This window comes from Anabrus simplex, chromosome 5 (genome assembly GCF_040414725.1).
Source record: "Anabrus simplex isolate iqAnaSimp1 chromosome 5, ASM4041472v1, whole genome shotgun sequence".
Classification (NCBI taxonomy): Eukaryota; Metazoa; Arthropoda; class Insecta; order Orthoptera; family Tettigoniidae; genus Anabrus; species Anabrus simplex.
Window position 1 is genome coordinate 324,475,752 of NC_090269.1, and position 20,679 is coordinate 324,496,430.

Below are 20,679 nucleotides of genomic sequence, written 5' to 3' on the forward strand. Positions count from 1 at the left end.
TACCAATTTTAAGTGAATGGTTATTAAACACTCAGAAATGTAGAATAATTGTGCAGCCTAAGTAAAGCCAATATTTGGCGTTAGCATGAAGACAAAAGTACGTACTGTACAAAAAATGCATTCAGTGGTCCGCAATAAGGACACTTTAAAGAAGTCGAAGATGAAATTGTGAGGTATGTGAATGCAAAACGCAAGGCTGGAATGACCATACCGTGGTGCAATAAACTCATTCGTTGACTTTCAACGTCCGCGATTAGGCCTATACGTCGCTAGCCGCTGTATTTGGCCGAACCCGGCAAGCGAGGCGTGCGTGTAGCGGTAGCCGGTTATATCTGACGCTAATTATATCTGACGCTGAGTAAAAGTAACAGTTATATAGACAGCAAGAATAATTTCCTGATGGATCGTCGTATTGTAGAGACGCATGGAATAGGTATTGCCGGCAAATTTTCAATGGGTTCTCTCCAGTATTATGAAGCCAATTTTAAGTTAATGGTCCTTAAACCCATGGAAAACAAGAATAATTGTGCAGCCGCAAAAAAAATACGGCATGACAAAAGCCAATGTTCAGCGTCTAAAAGTAGTCTAAAAATGTGTAGGCCTACTGTTCAACAAAGGCATTCATATGATTTTACAAAGTACTTTCTGAGCCTCATTAAATTTTTTGAACGAAAAAGTGGGGTTCGTCTTGGATTTGGAGAATACGGTACTATATTTTTTTCAGAATGAAATTTAACATTGACGCAAGTGTGATAAACAGATATAACTTGAAAACAATATTCTCTAACCCATGGGTAAATAATGCAAGTATCAAGATCGAATTATTTATTGTTATTATTATTATTATTATTATTATTATTATTATTATTATTATTATTATTATTATTATTATTATTATTATTATTTGTGATGTACATCCATTTAGTATTGGTATTGTTATTATTTACGCAGTCGAAAGATCGTATTGTGTGTGATGTTATGTCATGAAACATGCGCTGTACATAAATTTATATGAGTTCAGTTAATGTAAATGCCTGTGAATTAATTTTATATATATTATTCTTACCTGTATATATAATTTGTAACCCTCTACAGAATTTTTAAACACACTGTAACTTCCAGAAAGGCACTAAATGATGGTAGAATATTCTGCACATTATAATCATGCTATTAGGCACTCTAGAATTTTCGGGAAGGTATTTTTTTGTAATGTAGCTTCATAGAAGCCTGGCCTGGCACCTATATAAAGAGGTGGTCTTGATGGAAGAGATGAGTTACTGTTTAGATGGAGTTATGGTTTAATAGAGGTTACACCAAGCAGAGGGAAAAATTATCCTGGATGTAGTGCTGATAAAACCAGATGAGCTCTACGGGGAAACTGAAGTAATAGATGGTATTAGTGATCATGAAGCTGTTTTTGTAGTAGTTAAAAATAAATGTGATAGAAAGGAAGGTCTTAAAAGTAGGACTATTAGGCAGTACCATATGGCTGATAAAGCAGGCATGACGCAGTTTCTAAAAAGTAACTATGATCGGTGGAAAACGGTAAATAAAAATGTAAACAGATTCTGGGATGGGTTTAAAGAAATTGTTGAGGAATGCGAAAACAGGTTTGTACCTTTAAGGGTGGTAAGGAATGGTAAAGACCCACCTTATTATAATAGAGAAATAAAGAGACTAAGAAGGAGGTGCAGACTGGAAAGAAATAGAGTTAGAAATGGCTGTGGAAGTAAGGAGAAATTGAAGGAACTTACTAGAAAATTGAATCTAGCAAAGAAGGCAGCTAAGGATAACATGATGGCAAGCATAATTCGCAGTCATACAAATTTTAGTGAAAAATGGAAGGGTATGTATAGGTATTTTAAGGCAGAAACAGGTTCCAAGAAGGACATTCCAGGAATAATTAATGAACAAGGGGAGTGTGTATGTGAGGATCTTCAAAAGGCAGAAGTATTCAGTCAGCAGTATGTAAAGATTGTTGGTTACAAGGATAATGTCGAGATAGAGGAGGAGACTTAAGTCAAGGAAGTAATAAAATTTACATATGATAACAATGACATTTACAATAAGTTACAAAAGTTGAAAACTAGAAAAGTGGCTGGAATTGATCAGATTTCTGGGGATATACTAAAGACAATGGGTTGGGATATAGTACCATATCTGAAGTACTTATTTGATTATTGTTTGGTCGGAGGAGCTATACCAGATGAATGGAGAGTTGCTATAGTAGCCTCTATGTATAAAGGAAAGGGTGATAGACATAAAGCTGAAAATTACAGGCCAGTAAGTTTGACATGCATTGTCTGTAAGCTTTGGGAAGGCATTCTTTCTGATTATATTAGACATGTTTGCGAAATTAATAACTGGTTCAATAGAAGGCAATTCGGTTTTAGGAAAGGTTATTCCACTGAAGCTCAGCTTGTAAATTCCTCAAGGCAGTATTATCGGACCTTTACGTTTTCTTATATATATAAATGATATGAGTAAAGGAGTGGAATCGGAGGTAAGGCTTTTTGCGGATGATGTTATTCTCTATAGAGTGATAAATAAGTTACAAGATTGTGAGCAACTGCAACGTGACCTCGAAAATGTTGTGAGATGGACAGCAGGCAATGGTATGTTGATAAACAGGGTTAAAAGTCAGGTTGTGATTTTCACAAATATGAAAAGTCCTCTCAGTTTTAATTACTGCGCTGATGGGGTGAAAGTTCCTTTTGGGGATCATTGTAAGTACCTAGGTGTTAATATAAGGAAAGATCTTCATTGGGTTAATCACATAAATATGACTGTAAATAAAGGGTACAGATCTCTGCACATGGTTATGAGGGTATTTAGGGATTGTAATAAGGATGTAAAGGAGAGGGCATATAAGTCTCTGGTAAGACCCCAACTAGAGTATGGTTCCAGTGTATGGGACCCTCACCAGGATTACCTGATTCAAGAACTGGAAAGAATCCAAAGAAAAGCAGCTCGATTTGTTCTGGGTGATTTCCGAGAAAAGAGTAACGTTACAAAAATGTTGCAGTTTGGGTTAGGAAGAATTGAGAGAAAGAAGAAGAGCTGCTCGACTAAGTGGTATGTTAATACCAATACAAATGGTCCGTTATTGGACATTATAAATTTTCCAGCTAACTCATTCCTGGTTGCCAGCATTTCGCCCCCGTGTGCTAGGTTGGGCTCGTCATTAGGTACCTAGCACAACTACCAAGACGCGTGGCTAGTGCATACTGTGGAGGTCACTGCGTAGGCTACTTGAAGCCACCGGCAGTGCCAATGCACTATGAGAGACTTTGTCTCACTACCAAAAATTGATGCCTGCTTGGCATAATTTACAATGTCCAATAACGGACCATTTGTATTGGTATTATAAATTTACTCATTTGGGACAGAAATTTCAGATTCCCTACGGGAATCAAAATCTATATCATAAGTGGTATGTTCTTTTTTTTTTTTTTTTTTTTTTGCTACTTGCTTTACGTCGCACCGACACAGATATGTCTTATGGCGACGATGGGATAGGAAAGGCCTAGGAAGTGGAAGGAAGCGGCCGTGGCCTTAATTAAGGTACAGCCCCAGCATTTGCCTGGTGTGAAAATGGGAAACCACGGAAAACCATCTTCAGGGCTGCCGACAGTGGGGCTCGAACCCACGATCTCCCGATTACTGGATACTGGCCGCACTTAAGTGACTGCAGCTATCGAGCTCGGTGTGTGGTATGTTCCGAGCTGTCAGCGGAGAGATGGCGTGGAATGACATTAGTAGACGAATAAGTTTGAATGGCGTTTATAAAAGTAGGAAAGATCACAATATGAAGATAAAGTTGGAATTCAAGAGGACAAACTGGGGCAAATATTAATTTATAGGAAGGGGAGTTAGGGATTGGAATAACTTAGCAAGGGAGACGTTCAATAAATTTCCAATTTTTTGAAATCATTTAGGAAAAGGCTAGGAAAGCAACAGATAGGGAATCTGCCACCTGGGCGACTGCCCTAAATGCAGATCAGTATTGATTATTATTATTATTGATTATTATCACTTGTGACCACGTGTTGTGGATAACAGGCTTGTAAGCAGTGAATTGTTTAAAGTTTGCAATCTCCATGTGGCATGTGCTTAGTGATAGGCATTTGTTAAAGATGGTGGTGTGTTGATGTCGAGGTGGTCTTGATGGTAACGACGAGTTATTGTTTAGTAGAGTTATGGTATATACTTGTGACATGCAGTGGTTGCAGTCTCACTGTTGAAGCGATAGGCAGTTGTTTAAAATGGTGGCTTTGTTGATGTTTTCGGAGTGAAGTGTTTTGTTTGTGACATTGTGATTAAGGTTATGTGTGTGTTCATTTGTAAATAGATGTGAATAAATAACTGTACCAACTGACAGCATTTTGTGTGCATCTTTGTGGATACATTAACATACACTTTCACGTAGTATCGGATTTCGAAAAATAACAAACAAGTAAGCCGTAGTGTGGATACCATCAGCGGAAACGCAAATTTTGAACAAACCGATTGCCGTTTCATGCTGATTTTAATGTGTATGGGTGGGTTTTCCAACTTATATAAAAAAATCTCATATAACGACAATCCACAATAGCGAGTACATTTTTTGCTGTTATGAATTCTCACTAAAACGGACTTCTACTGTGTGTGTACATCATATATATATATATATATATATAGAGAGAGAGAGAGAGAGTCTAATGCTTCGTCAATTTTTAGCTGCAAGTGGCTGAGGATGATCATTATATGATGTAATATTTATTTCTAATTATTGTTATTGTAATTGTATCAATACAGACCAAAATGAAAATAATTGCATACTACACTCATTACGAACAATAGTCATGACAGAAGAAACTTATCCAAGTCCTTCATTAAACTGTTCATCGTATACTACTTATAAATATAGTTAATGTGTAACTAAAGCACAATTGCACAACTACTTTGAAACTTTGTAATGAAAACCTCAATTCGGAAGAGTCACCACAGACTAAATAAATATTTATTGTAAAGTCTCACTAAGTCTTGAGGACTTGAGACACAAGCATGCGCTGCAGCCATGTTTACCCCTAGAACCCCCTGCCGCGCATCAAAACAAATTCTCATCAGACGACTGTAGTACATATTGGCAAAACTAGCCGATTAAAAATAACAGGGGAAGGTACACAAACTGCATGATACTTCTGATCAGCAGGTTGCTACCGAAACTATGGTATAAGGAAGTCATTGAGGAGAAGCAGTAACAACTTTATTTCAAATACACTGCCTGACAAAAAAAAAAGTTTAGCTCCCAGAAGTAGTGGTTGAAAGTGAAGGAAACTACATATTCTGAAAGGCCATGTGCTTTTACTGAACTGATTACAATATGCGACGAGAGAGACAAGGCCGTTGGCAGTTACAGGTGGAATGTTGGCGCCAGGTCAGTAGTGTGTCGCACCCCCCCCACACGGCTACAATGCATGCCCTTATGTGGTTCAGAATGGTGTCAAACAGTCTTTGGATCTTCTCCCGAGGCAATTTTGTCCACGACTGTTGCAGCTGTCCCTCCAGAACCCGCAGGTTGGTAATACGACGGAGTCCCCTTCCAATCTCATCCCACACGTGTTCAATGATGGAGAGGTCCGAGGATCTTGCTGAACACGGGAGGACCTCAACATGCTCTAGGAATTCCATAGACACACGTATTGTGTGTTGACATGCATTATCTTGTTGGAACACTGCCCCAGGATGCTGCGGCATAAGTGGTAGGACGTGCGGACGCACAATGTCTGTGACGCATCGCTGTACTATCAAAGTCTGCCGAAGCATTATGAGAAGTGGCCTGAATGCATATCCTATGGCTTCCCACACCATGATGCCAGGGATTACGCCTGTGTGTCTTTCCACAATATGAGCAGGATCTGCCCTCTGCCCTCGACGCCACTAAACCCACACATGATGGTCAACGAAGGTTATGGAGAAGCGGGACTCATCACTGAACATGATGCGACGCCGGTCGTCCTTTGTCCATGCCTCCTGGGCAAGGCACCACTCCAAACGCAGGTGTTGGTGTTCTGGTGTCAATGGCAACAGACTCGTTGGGCAGTAGGACCCCAATCCGCCGGATGCGAGATGTCGAGATACTGTGCAGGAAGTCACAGGATGTTGAGTCTCCAGTACATTCTCACTGATGGCGAGTGCCGAAGTAATGGGATTTCGTACTGCTTGGTGCACCATACGACGATCCTCCCTCAAGGTGGTAGTTCTTGGTCGACCTGAACCTGCACCAAGTGATTGGGTCCCCTCGTGTACCCACTGAGTCCAACATTGGGCCACTGTGACATCTGAATGGCCCATGTGCCTCGCAATTGCATGATACGACCAACCAGTCTCATGCAGTCCTACAATGCGGCCTCTGTCAAATGTTGTCAGTTGGTGGATAGGCTGTCTAAAACGTCTGCGAGGCATCGCGGGTGCTTCGTATTGTACGTAATCCTCTCTGCATGTCTTTCTTAACCGTCTGACTCATAGCAGTTGATTGGTAACAACTTTTCAACAAAAGGATGGTGCCATCACAAATGCACTCTATACATTATTTATTTATTTATTTATTTATTTATTTATTTATTTACTTATTTATTTATTTATTATGGCTTCTTTCATGTGGCGAAGTTTGGGCACACGACCCTCTCTTACACTTAACCACAATACAACAAATAATATTAAGGCTGCCAATTACTAATTACACTATTTCCTAAATTAAGCTTAAGTTATACACCCACACATTATGCAGCTTATTAGCTTATTAGCTCGTTAATTCGGTCCTCTTTTCTATCTCACACAGACACTTGCACATACACTTACAATGCACACACTTATCAACTACCCTTATGTTTACATTATATAAAACTAACAGAAACAATTTTTAATTTTACAATTACCAATCACACGCACTCAATACACAACACACACTTCAATAGGTAACTCTCAACAGGAAGTCTCGGCAAGATATTTTAAATTTGAGGAAAGAGTCAATGCCCCTGACACTTACTGGCAAGGAATTCCAAAGCCTGGAACCGGTTACAATAAAAGATTTATTATACACAGAAGAGTGGTGAAGAGGAATAGCTAAAGTGGAGCCCGAGCGAGCGTCACGGTTATGGAAGGAAGAAAGGAAGTGAAGTTTAGATGAAATATACTGGGGGAGTTACTATGCAAGAGTTTGTGTATTAAGACAAGTATATGATATTCACATCTCTTAACAGGTTTTAACCAGTGCAGTGCTTGATAATAAGGAGTAATATGCATATCATACCTTAGGTTAAAAATGAATTTAAGGCAACAATTCATAATACGCTGCAGTTTCCTAGTTTGTTCTTTAGTAGCGTCTACCAAGATTACATCACAGTAGTCAAGGATAGGAAGAATCAGGGTCTGTGTTAATCTTTGCTGCATATTTAGTGGTATAATATCTTTATTTAATTTCAGTGGGTGTAGAGTAGCAAACACCTTCTGACTTACGTTTTTGATATGTTCTGCCCAATTTAGAGTTTGTCATAGTCACCCCAAGAATTCTCAGTTTTACTGTACGGGATTTTGCTATTATTTATTTGTAGAGGAGGAATGATCGAATCGTTGATCCTGTGTAGGAGCTTCTGGGAACCGACAATGATAGCTTGCGATTTTGATGGATTTATGAGAAGTCTGTTTGCGAGAGCATATTCACTGAGTTTTTTCATGTCATCATTTATGCATTTTACTGCATCTGGTAATTCGCTTAAGCTGCAATGGTAATAAATTTGGAAATCATCAGCATATAGGTGATAATTACACGTCTTTAGAGAAGATGAAATGTCACTGATATACAATGTAAAAAGCAACGGTCCTAAAATACTACCTTGTGACGTGCCAGCTTTCCTTGTACGCCATTCTGAATTTCTTTCGCGAGTTATCACCCGCTGCCTCCGATCTTTCAAATGTGACGTAAAAAACTTCAGTACTGAAGGGTCAAACAAGTAAGATTCCATTTTCTTAAAGCCCGATTGTAATGGGTCAAGGAGAGAATACAGATCCTTGTAAATCTAATAATTTAGTCACACATCCAAGGTATGCATGTATACTGAAATGGGATAATACTGGACCACTCCTTCTGGGTGCGCAACTTTTTTTGTCAGGCAGTGTAATACGCACATCCCAGTCTTTCACTAAATTCTGCCAAAAATATGCGCAGAGTATTCGCTATGTTCAGTAACAGATGGAGGAGGTGGTAATTTTAAGGGTAAGTACAACTAGGCAGCCATCCCCAGTCATAAAGAGAAAGACAAAATATAGTATCATTTAAACAGACTGTATTATATAAATATACCTTCCACAAATTACAAAACCATTTCTGTTGACTAGTCAATGTTTAGTCTCTGGTTTATTATTTTACATCTCATATTCTTGTCACAGAATTGTCATTGTCTTGGGACCTTGGAAAAAACTTAAACTCCATCCACAATACAAACTCCTTCCACTCCTGAAACTATACAACAACCTATAATCAGACCTCGCAATAGTAACCTTTTTGTTACCACAGGAGGAAAACAATACTGTTGATTGTTTATTGTTCATTCAAGCACTGCAGAAGAACCAAATGATTCAACCAGTGACTGACGTACCTCCCGATACACAACCTAAAAGAAAAAGTAAAATAAAGTTAATTACAGTTGTTAATTACATTTGCATACATATGGCCAACTTTAGTTTCCTACAGCTGATTTGATGGAAAGTCACAAATTAACACAGCAAATTTTAACCAATTTACATTTTTTTGTTGAAAGCTTATTTATCCAGCCTGCTTTCAATTTTTGCAAATGTTTCTGACAACAAGTAATGCTCCTACTTACTAGAGAGGTCTATTTCTTTCTGATGATATTGTCCCAACTTCCAGTTTGTACTTGGCTATAGTTGCAGTATGAGCTAGCTACCTTGTAGATTTTGTGTGTGTATGTGTGGGAGTTATAAGACAGCCCCAGTGTCTAGGGGCAGCGTGCCTGCCTCTCATCTGGAGGCCCCAGGTTCACTTCCTGGCCAGGTCAGGGATTTTTACCTGGGCCTGAGGGTTGGGTTGATGTCCACTCAGCCTATATGATTACAATTGAGAAGCTATCTGACAGTGAGATGGCAACCCCAGTCTAGAAAACAAAAAATAACAATGAGAGTATCTGTCGCAATGATCGTGCATCACTTGGTAATAATGTCCAATAACGGACCAACTATATTGGTACTTTGTAATCCACCGGCCTTCGGGCTGAGGAGCGGTCACTTGGTAGGCCAAGGCCCATCAGGGCTGAAGATCCAGTGGGTTTTTGGGCGAAAGCTATAAGGGCAAAGTCAAATGGGTCAGAAGTCCAACTGTCCTACTTTGAGCAGGAACAGATTAGAACCTACAGAGAAGAGTGAAAGTCTCTGATGGTATGGGCTGGATTTGGTTATTGAGGAAAATTATGTCTTTTATGGGGAGCAAGCCATCAGTCTCAGAAATGCTCAGTTTTGCTTGCCAGTTAACAGTGAAACTGCGAAATAACACAGTGAGCCAGTTTGTGCTTGTATTTCGCATTTCATTCAGAAGTTAGAAATGTATTTCATGTTGAGTGGTACAGTAATGGGTAGCGAATGTTTGTCGCATGATAGCCTACATATGGAACATTATTATGTGAAGTTGACCAGCGTGGTGCATATTTTTCTTGTGATAGCTTAGTTATGGATACATGCAAAGTCGTGAAATCCCTTAATCATGAAGACAAAATTAAAATCTGTCAGCAAGTGGACTGGCATCCACATCTTTAAGTGCACACAGTTGGTGTGAATATTGAAACCCACATCTTCCAGTTTCATTTCAATCACCAATCTTGGTTGGTCGAAGTTTTGTCCAAAGTGCAAAGTCATTCTGTCGCAGGTGCACATGGCCAAGTATAACCTCCAATTCATTGTCTGAGAGTTTGACCACAAAATAATGTCCAAAATAAAAGGCTTCTACTAACATTTGTTTTAGAAAGAGTGTGATCTGCAATAATACTTCAATATTTTTATGGGCTATATTTGTTGTTTGGTGTTTTTCACACTTTTCAGTGCACTGTTATTTTATAAGCCCCAGTCGGACAGGTTTTCATATTTGTTCTATCGTGTTTTTCACACCTTTTAATATTCTCTTCTCATATAGTTTTCACTACGCCGGGATATACAACGTAAAATGCCCTCATGTTGGAAAATATCATATTTAGTGTTTCCATATCACTGTTGGATAGTTTATATTCGCGTATTCAGTAGTAAGTTTTCTCGCTAAACATGTTCCTTCTCCTTGTCCCCTGCAGAAACGTCTTAATGAGATTTTACTGTAATTAAACCATGACCTAATAAATCCAATATATAATTATGTCATTCAGTAGTCGTAAAAGACTACATTTTAAGATTATAAGCCACTGTTGCAATAAATTAACATAAAGTTTGTTTGTATTTACTTTCTCTGATAACATCTTATCATTTTGCAATGGTCCTTATCAAATCATTGTAATCATATTTTGCATGAAATCTTTCATGCACTGTGCCCATATCAAATTTTTATTTTTGTCATTAACTGCAGAGCTGTATGCGACTTCACATGCAAGAATTTTTGTCTCTCCTCCATAAGATGATATTTGCAATCCTATAGGATCCACCACGACAGTAACATTCACCACTGTAAGTATGCCACAACTAGCCCACTAATGATTCCTGGAAGTTTGATAAGAGTAAGTTTCAGTCATTTCCTGTGGGGTTTTTTTTTTTTTTTTTTTGCATGTTGCTTGCTTCATGTCACACCGACATAGATAGGTCTTATGGCGATGATGGGACAGGAAAGGGCTAGAAGCGTGAAGGAGGCGGCCGTGGCCTTATTTAAGGTACAGACCCAGCATTTGCCTGGTGTGAAAATGGGAAACCATGGAAAATCATCTTAATAGCTGCCAACAGTGGGGCTCGAACCCGCTATCTTTCGAATACTAGATACTGGCCGCACTTAAGCGACTGCAGCTATCGAGCTCGGTAGTCATTTCCCATGCCTGACACAGTTATACCCAACACAAAAATATTATTTATTTGTTAATTTATTTTTTAAATTTATTCATTCATAGCTTTCTTGCTGGATGTTCTTCGTTCTTACAAAGCTACAATCGCGCAACTGAAAGAGTAACCCAAGCAGTCATGGCACTGAAACTTTGAACAGGAAATGAAAAGGTCTTTTTTATATATGTTTTCCAGAAATATATCATAATTTCATTAGGGTAAAAAATAAAAAACTGTCTAATGGACAGTCATCACATCCCCCCAGAACATGAGAAATGAAAGTTTTAGGAGCTTGAAAGTTGTACTGTTTCTTGCTACATAAGCTTCATCTTGCTCCAAAAATGTTCAACTGGGCTATGTACATACAGTAGAACCTCGATAATTCAAAATCGGTTAGTTCAAAATGCTGCTTAATTCGAAGACTCTCTCGTTCCCAGAAACATGAGGTATGGTTTTCCATGTTATTTAAATTGTTTAATTCAAAATACGGATAATTCGTAATTTGAAGAACAACGTCGGTCCCAGTATTGAAATTCAGACTTTTAATTTGAAATTGCCCTTCATATTGTTTAAAGTAATATTTTACGGCGTAATTTGAATTTAAAATTCTTCATGTCACGATAGAACGCGTCTTCTGAAACATGCAGGCATATCTTTCTGCACTCTGACTTTGGTGTGTTTACAGTGTACTTCAGACTTGCCAAGTTCTAGTGAAATCGTAGTTCTTTTGTATTCTTGTAGTTACTCATTTTACTGAAAGTTTTAGTGTGCAGTTATAACCTTCAAAGTTGTTATATTTTATTAATACTGTGTTTTAGTTCATTGTTACGGTATTTTAGTTTAGTGAACGTGTGTTCCATTTTTGTGTTGCGAGATGGCTAAGCGTCAGTATTCTTCCAAGACACTAAACGAGAAAGTGAAAATTATAAGGGAGGTCGACAAAGGACAAAAAATGAAAACTGAAATAGTTAAATGACTTTGAAATTCCTGTGTCCACGCTTTCAATGCTTTTAAAAAATCGTGAGAGCACAGAAGCTCAGGAAATGCAGAGTGTAAATACAGCAACGCAAATGCGCATTCGAGGAGCTAAACACTCTGATTTGGAAGTACAATTGATCGAGTGGTTTTGGCATGTTTGGGCGAACAATATCTCTGTTGATGGTGAGATTATTAAGGCGAAGGTGAATGGACTGACGCTAAAGATGGGGCTTAAGTTTCAGTGTTCAAACGGATGGATTCAGCGTTTTAAGGAACAGCACAAATCACGTGGCAGGCAGTGTGTGGAGAAGCAGAATCAGCAAACACTAGCAATAGACAGTTGGCGAGAAAGCATGGCTCACATAATCAATTCGTATGCACCAAACTATATCTTCAATGCCGATGAGACTGCATTGTTTTTTAATGCCGAGCCCAAACAGACTTATGGTTTTAAGGGAGAGAAGTGCCATGGTGGGAAATCTTACAAGGATAGGGTCACAGTCCATTCCGCTACAATGACGGGTACAGCCATCAAGAGTTCCACATTCATTAACAATCAATGACGTGTACAACTGTCCCCGTGTACTCAAGTCGGAAATATGTCTGTCTGACTACCGATTTCTTTCGATTGTGATGTACTTTAGAATTACGTTCCTAGATAGTTCTAGCGTGTTTACATGCCAATGTTATTATCCGAAGGCTATTTTGTCAATGTTTACTTTGCTTCTAAAGTTGGTCATCTTGTTTATGAAATGAATGCTAGCATGGAGCAAGATGTCGTGTAAACATCATGAGGAGGAAGAGGAAAGAATTCTGCGATTTCCACATGATAGTGGTGATGAAGATATCTCCGAATTATCCGATAGTAGTTCTAGCAGTGATAGTGCGTCTGAGAACTGTGACTCCGCTCGTGAAAGTGATAAGTGCGGATGAGGATGACTTTGTATATAACCTCACCACATCAAACAATTGCAAATGGAGATTGGCCAGTAATTTTCCAAAAAGCAATGTGTGTGCAGTTGTTATGGAGCTAAATACTGTAGTCAAGAGGTGTCTGGGTGATAATGCTACAGAATATGATGTGAGTCAGTTCCTTAGTGACACTTTTTGGGAGGGAATTTGCAAGGAAACCAATGCATATACAAATAAAATTCTTCACATATGTCACCTTAATGCCCAGAGTTTAGTTTTTCAAACTCGTATAGATGAACTAAAAGCGATTTTCATTCCACTGTCCTTTGATATCTTATGCAGTGAAAGTTGGTTGAAAGTCAAACATCAAGCTAAGAATCTTGAATTACCTGGCTACTGCCTTCTGAGGAATGACAGACTTGGCAAAGGGGGAGGTGGGGTCTGTGCTTTTGTCTCTTCACGCTTGAAACCTCAAATTATCTGTCAGTCGCCTCAACAGTACGAGCGTAAACCTGAGTACATGTTCATAGAGATACAGGTCGCTACTGTTAAACGCTTGGTAGGTGTAGTATACAAACCGCCTAAAGCTCGCCGTCTGAATGACTTAGAGACTGATATTAACAGACTGTTACCTATGTACGAACATTTTATAATGATGGCAGATTTTAATACAAATCTTCTAGATCCAGATTCTTCCGAAGCCACCCATCTATTGAATACGTTTCAGGCATGCAGCATGGCGGTCCTCCCACTTTCTCCCACTCACCACACTAAAACTTCACACACACTACTGGACCTAATAGTAACGAACAACCCTGACAGAGTATTACATCACGGCCAGACATCTGCTCCCGGACTGTCAGCCCATGACATCATCTTTATGTCTTACGCACTGCAATGCCCTAAACATAAACCTAAGTACGTGACTTACCGAGACTATAGCCGTATTCACAACGAAAAATTATTGGAAGACGCTTTTTCGATGCCGTGGCAGGAGATAACTCATAAAACTAATATTGACGACATGGTCACCACTTTCAATAACATGATACTACAAATTTTTGACAAACATGCTCCTATACGAACAGCACGCGTCTGTAAAAGACTCTCCCCGTGGCTAAATGATGATATTAGAGCAAGGATGGCTAAGCGGGATGCAGCTCATAGGAAATATAAACATTACCCGACAGAGGAAAACTTTATTATTACAAACGACTATGTTATAAAACGACTCAGACAGTAAGAAACGCTCGACTACGGTACGCCCATGACCTTATAAAACCTGACGTAAGACCCGCTACTTTATGGAAGTCAATCCGCCATTTTGGACTAAATAAACCCGACAAGGTAGACGATTTGGAAGTTTCTCTTGATGAATTGAATAATCACTTCGTATCCTCCCATGTACAATTAAACGAAGCAAAAGAAAATCTTTTGTGTGCAAATTACAACACACCACCCGTAGGCAGAGACACATTTTATTTTAGTTATGTCTCACCCCTTCAAGTGAAAGCGGCTATCATGCGAATCAAAACTAAATCCACAGGGGTGGACAATATATGTATTATAATGCTAAAGAAAATTATCGACGCTATTATTCCAGTATTGACATTCATATACAATTTCTCCCTTCAAAATAGTGTATTTCCAACTGTCTGGAAAATGGCCCTGGTGCATCCTTTACCAAAGATAAAATCTCCTAGACTAAACAGTGACTACAGACCTATAAATATACTGTCTATAGTAGCCAAGGGACTCGAACATATAGTGCATAATCAAATCACCAACTATCTCAACGACCACGACATATTAGACCCACACCAGTCAGGTTTCCGACGCAATCACAGTACATGTACTGCCTTACTAAGCGTGACTGATGATATAAGACAGGCTATTGACAAGCAAAAACTGACTATCCTAGTATTATTGGACTTTAGCAAAGCATTTGACTCTGTAGACCATGAGTTGCTCCTATCCAAACGTTATCACCTAGGGTTCTCCTACAGTACTCTGAGATGGTTGGGAGCTTATTTACAACAACAACAACAACGTGTCACCAATCAAGGTGCATTTTCTTCGTGGCAATATGTAAAAAAGAGGTGTCCCACAAGGGTCAACCCTTGCTCCTTTGCTATTTTCTGTCTATATCAACGACCTAGCTAATCAGCTGACACATTGTAAACGTCACATCTATGCTGACGACGTACAATTGTACATCCATGCAAAACCAACAGACGTTTTGACAGCAATCGAGAAAATTAACATGGATCTAGAGGCCATAAGTAAATGGTCTTACCAGCATGCACTTATTTTGAACCCAAAAAAGTCCCAAACTATAGTAATTGCCCACCCAAGACTTATTTCCGACAATTTCCGCATGTCCATCCCCGACGTACAACTTCAAAATCAAGTTTTGCCCTCTTGCAAGAGCGTAAAAAATCTTGGAGTAACCACTGACCAGCACCTCTCGTGGACGGATCAGGTAATATCTGTGAGTAGACGAGTTTTTGCTACGTTGCACACATTAAACAATTTCAAATTTACTTTTCCGTTCAGTTTAAAGAAGAAACTAGTTGAAACCCTCGTTCTTCCAATATTCGATTATTGTGACATAGTTTACAAAGATGTGAAAACCGAGCTTCGAGATAAACTACAACGTGCACAGAATGCCTGTGTAAGATTTATATGTTGTAGATGTTGATTCACATAGAGATTTATATGTAATCTGAAATTTTCAGATCATGTTACCCAGTCTTACGTCGACCTCGGATGGCTACGCCTTGAAGACAGATGCAAGCTGCATACCCTGACTTCATTGCACCGAATCCTTACCTTACAATCCCCATCTTACCTGTATGAACGATTTCATAACCTTTCTGAACACCATGATAAAAACACCAGAGCGCTGAGCTCGACACTGCTCGCTATTCCTAAGCATAAATCCTCAACCTACAACAATTCCTTCACTGTTGTGGCCAGCCGTGAATGGAACTTCCTTCCGCAGGAGGTCAGAGGGATATCAAACCACGGAAGATTTAAAAGTATGTGTTCAAAATATCTCTATGAAACGAGCTCGTAGTGCGACAGTCTTCTTCTTCTTCTAATGGTCATTCTTCTTCTTCTTCTTCTTCTTCTTCTTCTTCTTCTTCTTATTATTATTATTATTATTATTATTATTATTATTATTATTATTATTATTATTATCATTATTATTATTATTATTATTATTCATCAGTAGTATTAAAAAGTACTCAGCTGTGGTTTTCCTGCATAGTTATCCTTATCCCTATCCCCATTTTGCAATGTTTTTCACCCACAGTAAACACATGAAAACTGAACATTCGTCAATGTGATATACTTCTGGAATTGGATAAATTAATTGTAAATATTAGTAGGTTTATCTACATTATTATTATTATTATTAATATTATTTTTATTATTATTATTATTGAAATTGTAATTCGTTCTTTGTTGTATGTTAATTTCTTCGCAGGAAGCAAAATGTTAATTTATATTTGTGTATTATAATAGTTATTTTTATGTACAGCAGGATAGCATAGTACCGTAGTAATTTGTTTCAGTCTCTTTTTTCATTTATTCAGTATGTTATATATTTTTATGTTAATTATGTATTTCACTGGTTAAGTGTAAGACAGGGACACGTGTCCCTAACTTTGCCAGTTAAAATAAATCATGTCTATCTATCTATCTACCCTTCCTGATTATGCCACTATAGGAGGTTCATCTCAAGGTAGCACACCAATGAGACTACAGGGAAGGCACTGCGGTCATTTTCCTGAAAAGATTGCTCCTACAGCAAGTAAATCAGCCACATCAAGGAGATGTAAAGTCTGTTTTGAGTGTGGAATCCGGAAGGAATCTTGCTTTGAATGCAACAAATGCAAAGTTGCCTTCCACGTGGATGGATGTTTCAAGGTGTACTATACCTTAAAAGACTTCAGTTAATTGTAGTAAGTTAAACTCTAACCCAAAATTTTGTTAGTTTGATGCAGTATGCTTTTGTAACCATTTTAGCATCCATAACATAAAATGTAGAAAAAATAATTACATTTCAAGGTACATTTCTCAAGGAAAATATTTGCACGGCAATGGGTTAAGGGCATCAGGTACTTTCTGTGCAAATACAAGTCGTCTAGAAATTCCTGGATGACAGGCAAAATGTTTGAGGAGTGGCTGGTATGCTTTGAGCGCAAAATGGCATGCCAGGACAGAAAAATACTTCTGTTGTTGGATCAGTGCGCCGCAAACAATTTAATTTTAAAACATGTGCATCTTCTTTTTCTGCCGGCCAAGAGTGCGAGCTACTTGCAGCCCCTAGATCAAGGTATAATTTCATCTGTGAAACGTGCCTGCAGAAAGCAACTGGTGCATTACTTTCCCCATGAAGTTGCTAGAAATATACCGGCGGGAGAAATACACGAGTGGAATGTGACTGATGCAATGCGGAGTGTGACAATTGCCTGGGATGCTATTCCTTCATCGACAATCAAGAACAGCTGTGATCACATGGCGCCTGAGAGAGATGCAGCTACAGCTGATGTTGAACACGACGAAGATACGGCACAGGCGGCAACTATTCCGCCAAGAAATTATGTACTTTCCGCTCTAGCCGTGCTGGATTCTGTGATAAGTGCAAGTGATGCTGACGATGCTACAATTAAGGCTATGGCCCATACGGAGCAGTTCGTAGCTAGTGTTTATAAAAAAAAAGATGAAGCAACCTCACATACATTCTTTCTTTAAAAGGCAATTAAGACTAATGGGTGACACAAAAAAAGAAGCCCTACTGGACCATTTATTTATTTATGTATTTATCATATGATGAATCTATGTACACACATGTATATAGTTCAGAATAAATGTGCGTAGTCACAAGTCCGTACAATACTATAACTCTAGGTCTAACATTTTGGCCCAATCAACTGCTTCATCCGATGTGCGGTGAATGTCCATTAGTGTTCCTTTGAAAGCTCGAATTGGGCAGTCAGCAACAATGTGGTGGATTGACTGAGAAGAGGCACCGCAGTCACAATCTGCAGAGCTAGTCCAACCCCATTTGCACAACAGATAGCCATATCTGCCTTGTCCAGTTCTTATCCGATTGATGATTCTCCACTGTCGGAAGATCAAATCCTTGTACGCGTTTAGAAGGATCCTCAACTAGATGTTTGTTCACTACTGAAGACTGATCCCACTGGGCTTTCCATGAACTGTTAACATGAAAAGAGGTTCTTTCAAGATCCATTGCTGTACACCAGGGTGGTTTCCTTGATTTCAGTCGATGTTCAGTGTGCGTAATATCTTGATGGATGGGTAGTTGGGGGTTCTGCTGAATGTTCTTCCGAGCCTTTAGGAGAGCTTCTGATCGTCTTAGGGCTGAAGGTGGAATATTGCTGAGAACAGGAAGCCATAGTGTATTCGTGCTCCGAATGCAACCCGCGATTATGCGCATTGCCTGATTGAGTTGTACACTGATCTTCTTTGTGTGAACACTATTGATCCAAGAGGGGCAGCAGTATTCAGCAACAGATTCTCCACTGTCGTCTTAGATCAAATCCTTGTACGCGTTTAGAAGGATTCTCAACTAGATGTTTGTTGATCTTAGAACATGAGTATTGGCTCCCCATGATGTACCCGCAAGTTTCTGAAGAATATTATTTCTAGTTTTTACTTTAGCAGCTACATTTGAGAGATGTTGCTTGAAATTCAAAGTTCTATCAAGTGTTATTCCCAAGTATTTTGGTGTACTGCAGAACAGCAATACTTGACCTCGGAATTTTATTGTTGGTTTGTAATTAGACAGCCTGTTGCATAAGTGGAATGTAGATATAACTGGTTTTTGAGGATTTAGGTGAAGGCACCATTTCTTGAAGTATACATCCAAGGCTTCCAGATCAGTGGCTAAAGTTGTTTCAGCATCATACAAGTTGGAGCACTGAGTCACCAAACGTCATCAGCATAAATGAATTTTCTTTATGATGTGCCTGGGAGGTCGTATATGTACAGACTGAAAAGAAGGGGGGCGAGGACTGATCCTTGAGGTAAACCATCGTTTAATTTAAACACTCTACTTCTGTCATTATCAGCATAGATCTGGAAGTACCTATTACTGAGCATATTGCTAAGTAAGGCCGTAAGTTTACGACATGGGATCACACTCAAAAATTTTAGGAGTCGTCCTCGCCAGACAGTATCATAGGCAGCTGATAGATCCAAAAAGGCAGCCACGCTTACTGACTTCCTCTCATATCCATTTTCGATATACGTGGTGAGAGACAGTACTTGATCATTACAACTTCTTCCAGGTCTAAATCCTGCTTGCTCTATAGGAATGTAGCTGTTGATTGTTTCATAAATTCTATTGTAGATCAGTCGCTCAAGGAGTTTATATGTAACAAGTGCTATTGGACGGTAGCTTTCCACTTTAGATGGATCCTTATTTGGTTTCAGTATGGCTATTATCTTTGTTTTCTTCATCAGAGGTGGGATGTTTCCAGTTTGCAGAATATTAGTGAAGAAGTTGGTTAACCATTTTATTGTGGCTGGTCCGCAATGAGCCAAAAATTCAGGATAAATTCCATCAAATCCTGCAGCTTTTCCAAGTTTCATACTTTTTATTGCGGCTTTAGTTTTCCCTTCTTTGAATGGAGTAGAGAATTCAGAAAACTGCGGCGCTGCTCTTTTCTTGATGTTCAACTTTAATTTGATATCCTTTTTGGTTTACTTGTCTTTTGTGTTTTTGGAAACTGATATTAGATGATTAGCAAAATCATTCCAATTGATGGCTGTTTTTGATATCTTAGTTGCAGGGTTAGAAGAATCCAATTTTCTAATTATAGACCAGGCCTTTCTGCTAGAATGGGTGTAATCTAGGGATTCCACTGTTTCGTGCCAGATCCTTCTTCAACTCTCATCCAAGGATTGGAGGAGACCAGCTGCATTGTCGGAATTAGGATGTTCTTCACATTCTCGTAGTAATTCCTCACTCTCCGAACTCCAGCCAGGGATATACTCCTTACGATATCCTCTAGGGATGCATCGTCTCGCTGCACCTTTTATAACCCCTACAAATCTGCTGTAGTTGTTGTATGTTGGTTTGATCCATCTTATTTTGGACCATTAAACATTTGCAAACTATTCAGATACTGTACAAAGTTATTTACTATTCTTGATATTTGTGTTAAATATATGTCTGGGATTTTAAACTTTGTTATGTTGGTGTCATGTGTTTCCTATTTGGACAGTCTTGTTGGCTCCCCTCTGCAAGTGCTTTATACTGCACTTAAATAAAGTAGGTTATAAACTATTTGCTTAAATTGCGTCATGCATATTTAGTAGATTTACCGTACCCTTTGTCTTTGAATCGTGTTTTATTTTTCCCGGGGGTGAGATTATGTTTGACAGTGTATGGCATTATCCAAGAGCATTATTTCAATAAATGCACCTTGTTGGATACATGTAAGGATTTTTCGACGGCATTTGAAATGTTTAACTGTGAATCAAGGTGACTGCATGCTATAAAGGATATTAGATTATTCAGTGATGCAGCAGGGGTTGGCATTTCTGAATTTCAAGTTAGCGGCGGTTAATTCAAAATCACGTAATCGAAGTCCGATTTTTGAGTCCCAATGACTTTGAATCAACAAGGTTTTACTGTAATTATAAAGGGGGAAATAACATATTTAAGATACTCAACACCAGCTG

General features: G+C 38.8%; 1 protein-coding gene across 2 annotated transcripts in view; it reads right to left on the minus strand.

Annotated features, from left to right (window-relative positions):
• Positions 1-8,307: 8,307 nt before the first annotated feature.
• LOC136874050 (dymeclin) overlaps positions 8,308-20,679 on the minus strand; it is a 276,206-nt gene continuing 263,834 nt past the window's right edge. For both annotated transcript variants that reach the window (XM_067147559.2, XM_067147560.2), the window contains exon 14: positions 8,308-8,654. The gene's annotated coding sequence lies outside the window, so the exon portion shown is untranslated. The remainder of the gene's footprint in view (positions 8,655-20,679) is intronic.